At 41.6% G+C, this 13,505-nt stretch overlaps 1 protein-coding gene across 4 annotated transcripts in view; it reads left to right on the top strand.

The window, feature by feature from the left end:
* LOC6054177 overlaps window positions 1–13,505 on the top strand; it is a 118,777-nt gene that overhangs the window by 16,745 nt on the left and 88,527 nt on the right. The gene's annotated exons all lie outside the window — the stretch shown is intronic.

Raw genomic sequence — 13,505 nt, 5'->3', positions numbered from 1 at the left:
AATGCACTCGACTGATTAGAATGCATTTTTGAAATATTTTTTTTAAATGCTTGTAAAAGGAATAGCATAACCTTTAACAAAAGTGAAAATAAACAGAAATGTTCACAAAACGTTGCTCTACACGTTGGTGTAATTGGCTTTAGTGAATTTCAAGGAACAATCCAGATTATCCAGCATCATTCAAACACGACCGCTTATTAGGCTTAAAATGGGCATATTTCCCCTACTAACTCAAAAGTCCCATGTGAATGTGTAAAGCAAACTGAAAAATGTGTAATGCCGATTCTCAGTGTACGGGCGGACTGTTTGATCGACCAAAACAAAAAAGCAAAAAGAGGTAAACAGAAAAATCACTGGGATTGAATCACCATTAATATGATAGAATTTGAAATCAGCAACAAAATTCACGTGTTTTTTTCAGAAATTTATCGATGAAATTGCGAAAAAATTGAATATTAAAAAACCAAACATTGATTCATTATGGGCTACCATTTGACAGCTAGTGCTTTTGTAATGGGCTCGTATTTGACAACCGTACTAATGTCGACTGTTGTTAGTTTGCTATGATCGGAATAGGGTTGTCATCCCCCCGGTCTGGCCCAACCCAAGGTATGTAGATTAGATAAGGTAAGGCGGGATTTCCAGCTATCAAAATAATTAGTTAGCACGAAACCCGGATTTTATATTGAGATGTTCAGAAAAGTGAAAATTTGACCATTTTCCGGACAAATTTCACCGGGCTTTTTTTTGTAGGGTTGTTAGTTAGCCAAACTGAACCAAATACGCTTTAAAATAAAAATATCAAAAAAAAATCAGCTAAACGCGTTTTTCGGTTCAGTTTGGCATGCTTAACAACCCTACAAAAAAAATCTGGTGAAATTTTACCGGAAAATGGTCAACTTTTAACTTTTATGAAAATATCCATATAAATCCGTGTTTCGTGCAAACTAACAATTTTGACAGTAGGAAAATCAGCCTTACCTTACTAATCTACATACTTTGGATCCGACCAATACAAAAACACTCGCGCGTTGTAATGTCTTATAAGTATAATGTCATACCTTAAATTCATCACGATGCCGTGACTTCCGATCAAACGATGATATAGAAAGGACTTCCTGAATACACTAAACAATTACGATTTCAAAACGCTCTAAACAAAAGATAAATTTCTTAATAAAAAAAATCACTTTTCGCTATAATTAATTGTGTTACATCAACATGGTCATTTTTTCAATAAGAAGTTTAAGAATAAGAAATTTGTGCAAAATAATATGTTTGAATAGTCAAAAACATCAAATTGGATAGAAATAGGACCAAATCCTTAACCTGCCTAACATGTAAAATTTTCTCATTTGTTTGATGAATTTCTGCAACATAAAAGTTGAAGATAATTTTGTATTACGAATGATGTGAAAAATATAAGAAAAACTCTAGATTGTGATTATGATTTTCGGTTTAAATAACTAACATTACTAAAAATTAGGCCATTTTTTTCAATAAAATTACAAAATCTGCACCGATTTGGATGAGAGTTTGATTGAAAACTAAAAACCCCAAAAAAATCATTTAGGCCAAAAACTTAAAACCCCTAAGCTAAAATTTTGCCCATTGGCAATCGGCCTTTTATTGCACATACAATCGTCCACTTAATTTTGAGATCAAACAAATTCTAAAAAGTTCATTGCCGCCTTATCGGCCACTATCGTGAAATCAATATTCCCATACAATTTGTGTGCATTTTTGAAGTCACATTATGTTGCGTATTTTTTACATTTATTTTCATCAAAAACTGACATGTTTTCATAGACCGTTCATCCCACCTATCCCAAAACAACCAAGAGTCCCAAGTCAAAACAATGCACCATATTTGGCAAACCCCCTGCTGATTCCCCAATCACAAAACAAAAACACTGACTGACTGCTTGTTCGACCGACTGTCAGCCAGTAAAATAGCCGTCCTGCAACATGCATTAACTTTGACCGACCGTTAGGCGCGCGGCACCAAACGTGCGTCACCTGTCAAAATTGTGGAGGCTCGAACTATGACAGCCGCCACACGCAGGAAACTTTATCACAGCAGCTCATGAGCGTGAATATTTTTCATAATGTTCACGGTGTCGTGAAAATGAATTCATGAAACATGAACAAACATGCATAAAATCCTGACTGTCAAGTTGAAAATGTTGGAATGCCAAATCTCGAATAATGAACTTTTCGTGATTCTGACGTTTTTACAAAAAAAAAAACTAAAATTAGCATCTCCGCCCGTTTCCCGGCACACCAAAACCTCCAAAGGAATGCAACGACTTAAACGTCCGCAAGATGCGGGCGTGTTTTGGATCTTTCGGAACGCGTGAGAACTTTGACACGACGCGTCGACTTTGGGTCGGCGGCGGCGACTCGTTGACAGCTTAACGGACCACGGGCCATCAATCCAGTCGCGGTGGCAGTACCTCCTCCTCCCGTTCACTTAAAGACCTGCAAGTCCCTTTGATCGATTCGAAACCGGTCATGTTTGACGTCGGATGCTGCCGATGCAACGGCAGAACTTCCCTTTTTTGAACAGTTTGCGTAGGTTCGGCGCGCGGGTATTGTTGTTTCCGGCAAAAGTAGGTTACTAATGCCGGTTGGAGCTGTTATCTTATCTGGTGGATCTGGTGTTGTCTACTGTGCGCCGAATGCGCTCCAAATTTTTTGGGAAAGCACACAGGTGCCGGCGGGACATTGAACGCGGAACTTGGACCAGCCGCAAGCTGACGCGTTACAAGCTCCTTACATGAGGGTTTACAGCTCAATTCCAGAGGTTGGGTGAGAAAAAACATCACCTCTTCATTAGCGGGGTGAAAATTGATTGAACTAACTTTAGTGGCAACGATTTTGGAATTTCGGAGGTATGATTTTCGGACGAGGTTTCAGATAGCTGAACGAAGCTACGTATTAAGCGAAAGTCGTGTCGTTCAAGCGTTGTTGTAACATCTCACACATAATGCCGTTAAGCATACCGAAAGCTATGTCGACTTAAATATTTGATAAGAAACGTAGAAATCCGGACATCTAGCGACTTCTGGAGTTGCAGGTCCAAAGACAACTGTCCATAAATTAATTATCTTCGATTAGCTACCCTCGTTCCGCTGATTACACCCTGTCAGCAAGCTCAACTGTCCCAGTCGATTTGCGGCAATGGTCACTTCTCAATAGTACCTACAAGAAAGAACAAGTTTCCTTACAACACCCTCGGACTCAAGTTCGCACCAGTACGGGCACTCAACGCTGAACAAGCCACTTCAACCAGGGTGAAAACCACACTCAACAAGCCGACATACCAACTCGGGACGACGTGTGTAGGTGCTCAACCCCCTCGCTCCAGATCCCCAGAGTTTCCGGACGACCAAGTGTTCACCGCACCACTTGAACGCCGCACTCAACGAGGTTTTCAACCAAGAATAGAGTTTGTTTTCTGTTTTGTTTGAAAACAGTGCAATACGGTCTCGAATCTGGCGCGTCTTCTCCGGAGGATCGCGAACATAAACAAACACTTGGTGCGCAGCAGAACCCGAACCCTGGAGTCGACATACAAAGTGGCCTGCTCCGGCGTAAGCCGAACTATTAATTTGTAGCTCATTCACACGCGTTGCGCGACGAGTCGCGCGCGCGGTGAGGAGTTCCAATCAAAGCAGGCTAGGAAAATAAACGCTCGCTTCACCGTCTTCATTCATGATCTGGTGCTGCTGCCGTTTTGCAGAAGCTAATCCAAGCAATCATTGCTCGGTGCGATCATGACTCGTCATGGCTTGCTGATTGAGTGGTTCATCTGGGGCGGTGGCGAACCTGCGCACACTGGCCGTCAAAGGTGGACCGGTCCGCGGCAATCGCGCACTCTTGAGCGAGGAAGAAGTGAACGTGTCAATTATAATAACGATAAATGCGGTGATTGAAATCGATCCGCGATGCGCGGAGGGTTGCGTTGGTGGGAAAGCGGTCAAAAGGGCGTTGAAATACGGGCAAAATTGTTTTGTCGACTATGTCGACTGCGCTGTAGATCGTCAGAAAACCTTTGAAATCGATAAATTCTTTCTGGCTTCGATAGACCATGGGCCTGGCTGTCAAAATTTGTATGTCGACTATGTCGACTACTCTGAAAATCGTCTTAAAAACTTCTAAAGTGATCACTTTTTTCACGTTTCGATAGAAAGTGACTCAATTCTGACCATCTTTAGCTTCAAATTGAGTCAATGTGCACTTCGGACGGCCAATCTTAAGTGGGGCTCAACTCGCCAACCGCGGATTATCGCCGTGATTAAGATTTGCGGTATTGCCATCACACATCATCCTTTTTAACGGGTTGACGCGGTTGTTGTGCATTAGAACAGGATTACGACGGATTAAGAGCATAATCACGACCTCTTGAAAGCTTGACGAGCCGGAACGGCGGGTGCATCGACCTGCCTGACCAAAATTTCAGGTCTTGCACTTCCCAGAACCCGCTTCGGGCTCGATGATTTATGGCGATTCGATTTTTATCAATTAGTCCTCCTCTCTGGGCTGTCCACCCCAGAGTGCAGCCAAGTTATGAAAGGGAAAACTTTTCAATTTCCGTCGTTCTATTCGAATATGATTTATGTCGAGTTGGCGGGCGCCATAAAATTGGCCGGACGACCCCGGGACAAAAAATTCAATTGAGTCCAACTGTCAAATGGGCTTTTGGGTGGCTCAACTGGGAATTCAAACCGAACTTGGAACTTGGTGGCCGATTCTCGGGGACGAGAACTTTCACTGATTTGAGCAGCGATCAAATTTCATAACGTTTCGGATGGAATTTCGTAATCGAATCTTAATTACTGCCTTCCACCTGATCTGGCTTATCACTCGGCCAAGGTTGCCGCCGGCCGACTTGTTGCAGGTGGACCCAACTGGAAACCAGATTTCAAAACGGCACTTTTCTCAGGTTGAACTAGCCGTCTGTCCGGAGTCTGGAGGAATTTTGAAAGGCGGAATAAATTGCGCTCTGGACGGCTCAGTGATGTCAGTCTTGACGCTGTCCAGCTGGCCACTATTGCTCAATATCAGCATATCAAATGGTTATGTCGACGTCATAATTAAGATTTATGTAAATGCGAGTGACGGTCGCTGAGATAAGACCGAAATACGGCTGAAAATCATGCATTCAATGTAAGTACAGTCGACTCTCTGGTTGTCAATAACCAAGGGACCGTCGAGGAAGAGAATCATCAGTTTACAGAACGATGCAAAATGAAGACTCGATTGAAATTTGTTTTTTCTTGCTGACCAGCTATAGGAAAGAATCATGGCAACGTCCAGCAAACAAAAACAAATAAATGTCAAACACCCTTCAAAGCTTCGTTTCTCAAAGAAAAATGTCTAACGTCATGATTCGAAATCCGGACACTTAGTAGCATATCATTTTTGTTACAGCTGGCAAAAAATCATGTTATAAGTTGGAAATGTCGAAACATCATCAGGATGTAGTATAAACAGTCAGTTTCAAGAAAATGCATGCAAAATATGTCTTTTCTAACAATTTTTCATCAGAATTTTTAAAATTAAAATGACTAGTTGTGCTTCGAATCCCGGACACTGATAAAAGCTGATTCGAATTCCGGACACTTTTGCTTCGAATTCCGGACACTCGATTTTACTTATGAATCGCACAAATTTGGACTGAAATGTTAGTGAATGGCATTCTTTAGGTCTCAAATAAGCTGTTAACATCAAAACAATCGATAGTTTATGTAAAAATTTGCTAGAATTTAAGGAAATCGAAACCATAAATTTCTATTTTGCCTTCCCGGTGCTTCGAACGCCTATGAAATATTTCAAGCGAAATGTTTCGCATTTTTGGTAAACTTATAATTTAATTTTATTTGACTGTTTTGGCATTAACTACAGCGTTCAAACAAACTTTAAATGAAAGTTGATGTTGGAATTCATCAAATAAAACAGTTTTGACATTCATAATGCGAACTTATATCCAAATAATTGATAAAACAGGATGAAGTGTCCGGGTTTCGAAGCGTCCGGGAATTCGAATCATGACGTTATGCAAGCCATGAGAAAGTAAAATTATTGACAACCGGAATAGATATTTAAAGCAAACAGAATTCAAGGGACCGTCGAGGAAGAGATCCTTCAAGCAAGAGAAAATATCGAGGAATAAAGACAATCGAAGTATGCAGTTTGAAGGGACTGAAGAATTCATCGGTACATGGAGCATTATTGATATCGAGAAGATCGACAGCCAGAGAGCCGACTGTACTGTCAAAATTGATGTATCGACTATGTCGACTGGTCTGAAAATCGCAGTAGAAACATAGAGCTTTATGACGTTTCGCGTACGCACACTAGCGCACCATTTGCTTCCTGTTGCTTCCTGACAAAATTTAACCTCACTTTATTTTTGTGTTCGTACACGCAATACATGTATCGTAGATTACTCTATTGGATACGTTTCGTTCTTCAAGGTTTCAATACATCGTAATGCTTGGCTGTCAAAATTGTTGTGTCGACTATGTCGACTGCTTTTTAGAGCTTTCTAAACACTTATAAATCGTTAATTCTGTCAAGTTTAGATAGGTTGTTAAACTTGGCATCAGTCCTGTTCCGGTTTGACAAATGATTACCTCCAGAATCATTTGCATTACTCCATCAAGGCAAACTACGCAAAAGGTAACCGTCTATCAAGCGCAGTTCAAAAGAGATCTTTCTCGCAAGCTTACTCTGCGTAATTATGCTCGTTTGAGTACTCTCGATAATTGACTCAAATGACATAACCTACAAGAGCGCGCTCATCGGTCGAAAAAGTGTCACCACAACTCTAACCCGTAATCGTCTGGCACGGTGCATCAACTCCCTGTGCATGCACCAATACCGCGACACACAAAACCCAATCAGTACTCCACTTGTCTATCAACAAGCGCGTCGTGTGTGAAAAACGAGCTCATACTCGAATTTGAGAGTGTCAGATTGGAAGGAAGAAGAAAAAGAGGAAGAAAAATCGAGAGCGACACTGCAATCTAAGCGAAAAATATGTGCGGCAGGTCAGTTGTGCAGCCGAGCGTCTGAACCCCGAAAGTGCACCGCACCAGCTATCAGCTGGTGGCAAGGTTGTGTAGGTTAAGGTTGGGAGATTAGGAAGAGAGTGACTTTTTATGAGTTATTTGAGCTGAATTGCGTCTAGAAAGAAGATTATCATCAAAATATCATACAAAAGTCAAGATATAACTAAAATTTACAAAAAGTTCCAACCTTATCATACACAACCTTTTTTGCAACTCTCATTGTTTCAACAGAGCTCCGCTCTCTTTGCACCTTCACACCTTTGAGTGTGGAGGGGGTGTGAAATTGCAGCGCAGCGCAGTGGCAAAAAATGCATCCATATGCGGAATTTGTTGTCCGAGGTCCGGGCCGTCATTTATAGACGCGATATGAATCATGAATGAGTGAGTGACTTTTGCCGGCCGGCCGGCATTTTGGCCGGTTTGTTTGGGTTTTGGCGACGAGTTCATTCACGTTTTCGATATTGATGCATTTGTGTTTTTTTTTCTAACGGGATGAAGACAATCTCTCACGAATTCTGAAAATATCATCAATGAGTAAACGATATTTTCATGAATTTCTTTGTTGTTTCCGTGAGCACCACCACCACCATTTTTTTCATTGTTTACAAATTTTGGTCGACAGCGTCTGACGTTTAACCTGCGAATGTGTAAGTGAGATCAAAATTCTCGCTCAGTGAGTGCTCAACATAACTCTTTTGGTGAAGATTCATCCATCGCTGCTTTTAATTTGGAATTTTTCATAATTATGCAATGATCTTTACCTCGTATTTCATGCAATTGACCATCCCATAACAATATTTTGACCGTGACAAATGTTGGCCCCTGCATATCAGCACTCTCAGTAATTTCTCTCTCTTAACAAATTGATGTTGCAACAGTGTTGCAAATGTGAAAGTTTAGACGTGTGCGTCAATTTTCGCCACATACGTCGAATCCACAGACAATCAAACCTTTCCTGGTTAAAGAATCATCTGATTTGATACTTTTTTGGTTTTGGTGAAAATTAGCAGTCTAAACAATTATCGGAAACGTCAAATTTCTTTTGACAGTTGATCTTCTATTGCGTGGGAGGCGATCTTCTGCAAAACGCTCTCATAAATGGTTTGTTTTCTAATTTTGCGCAAATTGTTTACTTTCCATCTGTCGATTGCTCGTCTGTGTGTTTTTATGCAGAACACCGGTGCGTCTCGAACGATCAACGACCGTCGGTAGCACTGCAAAACCGCGATGAAAGTGGTCGAAAAATCGACCAAAACAAATCGACACCTCACCTCTCATTTCCACACGGCCACGGGTCTGTCAGTCGTAGCAGCCGCCAAATCGTGAACCAGAAAAGAGCAATTTGAGTGCCGTCACAACACACGACGCAGCAAATTGTTGGCGGTCGACCCTATTGTCGTTTGACGTTCACAAATCGAGCAGGTACAGTGGAACCCCGCTGGTTTGACACTTTCAATCGAAGCCGTTTGTTTTCTAGCAAAACAAACATTTGTGAATGACAGCTTTGTGAATAAATTGTGAAAAAACAGCTGTCAAACCAGCGGGGTTCTACTGCCCAAAAACGCACCACGGCTGCACCAAAAATAGGTTCATTTTGCTCTCACGAATGGCAGAGGAAAAGGTCCTAAACATCTAAATCGGAGCTGTCTGTCAACAAGTTGTCATCTGGTTTAGACACTCGCGTGAAGTGGCCTGCGTTGAGGGGCGTCGTCTAGCAGCAGTTTTTTTCTTCGTTTTTAGAAATGATGAGTTCTCGGGATCGGCTTGCCATGCAAATGAAAGTAAAAGTTGTAATCAAAGTGGTTGATAGGACGGTTTGATAAGTATCTCGTTGGGTGTTCTCACAGATGGTTTCAGTTTGTTGGGATCGTGCTGTATAGACACACGTGCATTTTGGACAAAATTAGGTTATGACACCTCTTCGTTATACATCAAATTCGAAATATCCAACAGCAAAACCACAAAACTCTAAGATCCATTTTAACCTGGATACAGAATAGTTCACGAATCTGTGCCCTTTCCAAATGTTACTTTAGAAAAAAATCTCGATTAGTTTCCTGATGAAAATTTTCCTACGACATTAACACTGCCTTTATTGACAACATTGCAAAACCCAATTAACCAGTGTTTGGTTTTCACCACCCAGAGTTGATATTATCACGCGGCCTTAGACCATGACAAATGACCGCACCACTCCCGGAGGAACCGGCTTCCGACGACCGGAATTCTTCTCCGCGCGCAAAACTAAGTCAACAGCGCGCCACTGATACGCATCTCTTGTACGCGTTGACACCTCCTTCTGAGAGCCAGGTGAAACCCGTCCAAAGCCAACGACTGCCGGAATGTAGTGCGTACCGCGGTAGTTGCGACCAGGCCTGGCACGACGAATAATTTGTTAAATATTTGAACAACTAATTAATGCAACTCGTCATCAGCCACCGCGGCTGCTTCGAGACGGTCTGCACGAAATTCGAACAACTCTCAACCAGGCCGGCTTGGCTTGGCATCGAGTTGACTCGGGATCGGTTTAGCTCAGGGGATTCGCAAATGAGCTTACAATGAGCTACAATGTTGCTGCACCGCTCCCCTCTGAGGAGGAGGTGCCTAGCCAGTGATGAGTGTTATTATCACATTAGTCGGGGTTAAAATATGACTAGTGCGAATCGTGGTGTCTCCATTTCCATGTGCCAACAGGCAAGAGTGGAGAGGTTTCCCTTTTCCCCAGGCTCTCGTGTGTATACTCTAAAATAAACAACCGACGGCCAGATTGGAAGAGATTGGAACCACCCGCTAGGCTAGAGACCTAAAGGTAGGAGTTCCACTTTTCCGCACTTCAAAGGAAAAACGGGGTGAAATGTTCCCCGCTTCTCATTGCCGAGCTGGTGATAAAGTATGCAAAGTTATGCAAATCTGGAGGTGATGCATGATTGTAATTAGGGCTGTTATCGGGCTAATTTTATCGCGATTTGTTTGTACATTAAAAGGGGATTAATCAGCGGAGTACCGTCTCCTAGCGAAGCGAAAAGGGGATCAGCGAAGTGTTGACTCAAAAGCCGAAAGTTACAGCTCTTGACGAATCGTTGAATTTAAACATTCTTCAAGGGGTTACATATACACTCAACCCCCGGTGGTTGGTCACTCTTCTGTTTGACAGTTTTCAGCTTGTAACCCGTTGGTTTGACAAAGTCAAACTAAAAAGTGACGAACTGGCACTTTTTACAGGGGGCTCACACATACTAACAAACTAAATGTGTTTTGGTAAGTGTGAGCTCTGTGTAAAAAGAGTGTCAAACTAAAAAGTGACCCCGTTCGTTTAACAACAATTGTGTGTGTGGTCCAATCCAATACCCGCTAACCGGTAGCGAAATTATGGGAAAGTATAGTTTGTATCAGACATTGTATATGCCGAATGCTGATACAGCTTATCTCAGTCCCGGGTATTAGGTGGTGATAGCCCTCGCGCTGCTTCCAACGACCCGTTTCAGAATGACAGAGCTCCTTGCGGTCCAATTCCGAGGTCGCTGGGCATTGTTCGGCCCGCCTAAACATAGAAGCAAGCATCTGAAGGAAACTCGATCTATATTTAGACTTCCAATCCCCTCAGGCAAATCAGAGATCAGCGCGTATTTAATATGAGAAGATAACATGTTTCAACACTACGGATCAATTCACTGCTACAGTGTAAACCTGCTGATGGCTGACTGCTTAGCGTCCCAGACCACCAATCCAAAGATGTGAGTTCGAATCCCACCTGATTCATTTTCGTTTTTGTTCATATTCAAAATTCAGATTCTTGATTCCAAATTTCAAAGGTACCGACCGGGATTTGATCCCTGAACCTTCTGCTTGTGAGGCAGAAGCCGTAACCATTAAGCCACGGAGCCGGTTACCCCGTTCGTTTAACAACAATTGGTGTCAAACCAACGAGGTTTCAGTGTATCTTTGGCATTTGACGCTAAAGACGGACTTTATGGATGAAGCCATACCGTCAATCCTCGTATAGTGCACAGGCGTTACGCTTTGTTTTTCTTCGATTAATCCGGCACGATATGATATTTTTGCAATCATTTTGAAGCAATTTGTTCGTCTTGTTCCAATCTACAATTAGCTTCAAGAAGATTACAAAAATGTTGTGTCGTTTTGGAGTAATCAAAGAAATACAAAGCGTAACGCTTGCGCACTATGCGAGGTTTGACTGAAATGATACAGTGAAACCTCTTTTCACGCGGTGGCGTTACGCTTTTTATTTCGTCGATTTCTCTGGAACGACGCAACATTTTTGCAATCTTTCAAAAGCAATTTGTAGGTTTTGTTCAACTCTTTGAAGCTTGCAAAAATATTTTGTAGTTTAAGAGCAATCGACGAAACAAAAAGCGTAACGCCACCGCGTAAAAAGAGGTTTCTCTGTATTTAGTTTGTTCTTTACTTTTTAAAATAGCCTGAAATTTAAAAAAAAAACTTAAGGCAGAATCGTTCCATACAAAAATATGTCCTCATCAATGTCCTATGTTAAACAGTTTAGTATGGATATTCGAATGGAACTTTGCTGGGACCATCCATAAACCCCGTGGAAACTTTTTTTCAAAATCTTAGACGACGTTCAACGTTTCAGAGCACGTGATTTCATGCTTTTGATAGCTTTTAGTCGTTCCTCTGAAAATTCGCAAAATATCAATGGATTTATGAAAATATTATTTTCCCATAAATCGTAATTTGCAAGAAGTCCCTACTTGTTTTTTTTTGCAAAGACCTTCCAACGAGCCCATTACATTGAAGATCTGACAACACTATCAAAAGTTATGAGCACTCAAGTGTTTTGTATACAGTTTTTGGAGGCCGGATCTTAGATAGGGTACGTTATCCATTAGTGGACCCCTTTCCTATAGTGGACCCTCTGAAGGGGTTTTGATGAAAAATTCTATAAAATCACAATTTTGAGCGTGTTTTGTCTGCGAATCACTTAAAACAATGTTGCCTGACAATGAAGCGTCCTTTTCGCCAAAATAAGTGTTTTGAGTTCGACATCTGAAATCAGCCATGACCATGGCATTTTCTAATCTAATCGAACACAATCGCAACCAGTCCGAAGAAAGCATCCTGGAAGAACTTGCGGTTAGATTACGCCCCAAGTCCTTTCTTGTCAATATTAATAATTGCAGTCACTAGCGTGCCCAGGGTGGGGCAACATGGGGCAGTTGCCCCACCATCCTCGGAAATTTGTTCTAAAATTGGGCAGGGGGTGTCCATAAACGACGAAATTTTTGAAAACTCTAATATTTTTGCCCCACCTTCCTTGAGGACCTGGGCACGCTAGTGATTGCAGTACATCCGAGTTGCCCCGATAGTGTATAGCAAAAATTAAAGCGGCCAGGCCTACTGCGTTGCATTAACCGCAGAGACAGATTCTGTGAACGGATCACATTTCACAGAATCATCAGGGGAGGAAGGATGCGTGTACATTAGGGTGTAATATGGTTGTATGGAAAAAAATAAAGTTGTCCAAATTTAGCGAGCACAGCAATTTTTCAGTTCCTTTTGGGGTCCTAAACAACTCCCCAAAGTTTGGGAACGATTGGTTTAGTCCTCACTTTGCGCAAAGCGATTCAATTTTCCATATAAATTTGTATGGGAAAACCATTTTTTTGGATTTCGATATTTATAAAATCCACGTTTCACGCTGTACTAAAACCGGATTCATATTCGGATGCTCTGGAAGGTGCTCTACAACTTTCCCGAAGAGAGTATGGTGCTAACTTGCTCCTAAAAAAAGATACAGCGTGTTCAAAACTCGTCTAAAACGTGTTTTTTGCTCGAAAATCACGTTTTAGACGAGTTTTGAGGACGCTGTATCTTCTTTCAGGGACATGCTAGCACCATACTCTTTTCGGGAAAGTTGTAGAGCACCTTTCAGAGCATCCGAATATGAATCCGGATTTAGTACAGCTTGAAACGTGGATTTTATAAATATCAAAATTCAAAAAAATGGTTTTTCCCATACAAATTTATATGGAAAATTGAATCGCTTTGCGCAAAGTGAGGGCTAAACCAATCATGCCCAAACTTTGGGGAGTTGTTTAGGACCCCAAAAGGAACTGGAAAAGTGCTGTGCTGGAAAATCGATTTTGATATTACACCCTAGTGTACATATTGTACCAAGCGCTCCGAATCAGTTAGGTGTGGTGTGTAAGTGTAAATTGGCAAATTATTATATTTTAGGGGGAAGTGGAAATTAGAAAATTGGGGTTGGAGAAATCGGGATTGAGTAATGGGAAAGTGGGAAATTGGGAAAGGAGCAGGAGGGTTTGTTTAATTTATAATATTATAATATTGGGGAATATAATCAAATATCAAATAATGATGGAAAGCTCTCACCAAAAAACAGCAAATCATCAAAAACACAGCCAGGTGGTGGTTGTGTCCCGATAG

The sequence above is a fragment of the Culex quinquefasciatus genome, chromosome 3 (assembly GCF_015732765.1).
Source record: "Culex quinquefasciatus strain JHB chromosome 3, VPISU_Cqui_1.0_pri_paternal, whole genome shotgun sequence".
Taxonomy (NCBI): domain Eukaryota; kingdom Metazoa; phylum Arthropoda; class Insecta; order Diptera; family Culicidae; genus Culex; species Culex quinquefasciatus.
Note: the sequence above shows the minus strand (reverse complement) of the source record. Positions and strands in the feature narration are given on the sequence as shown.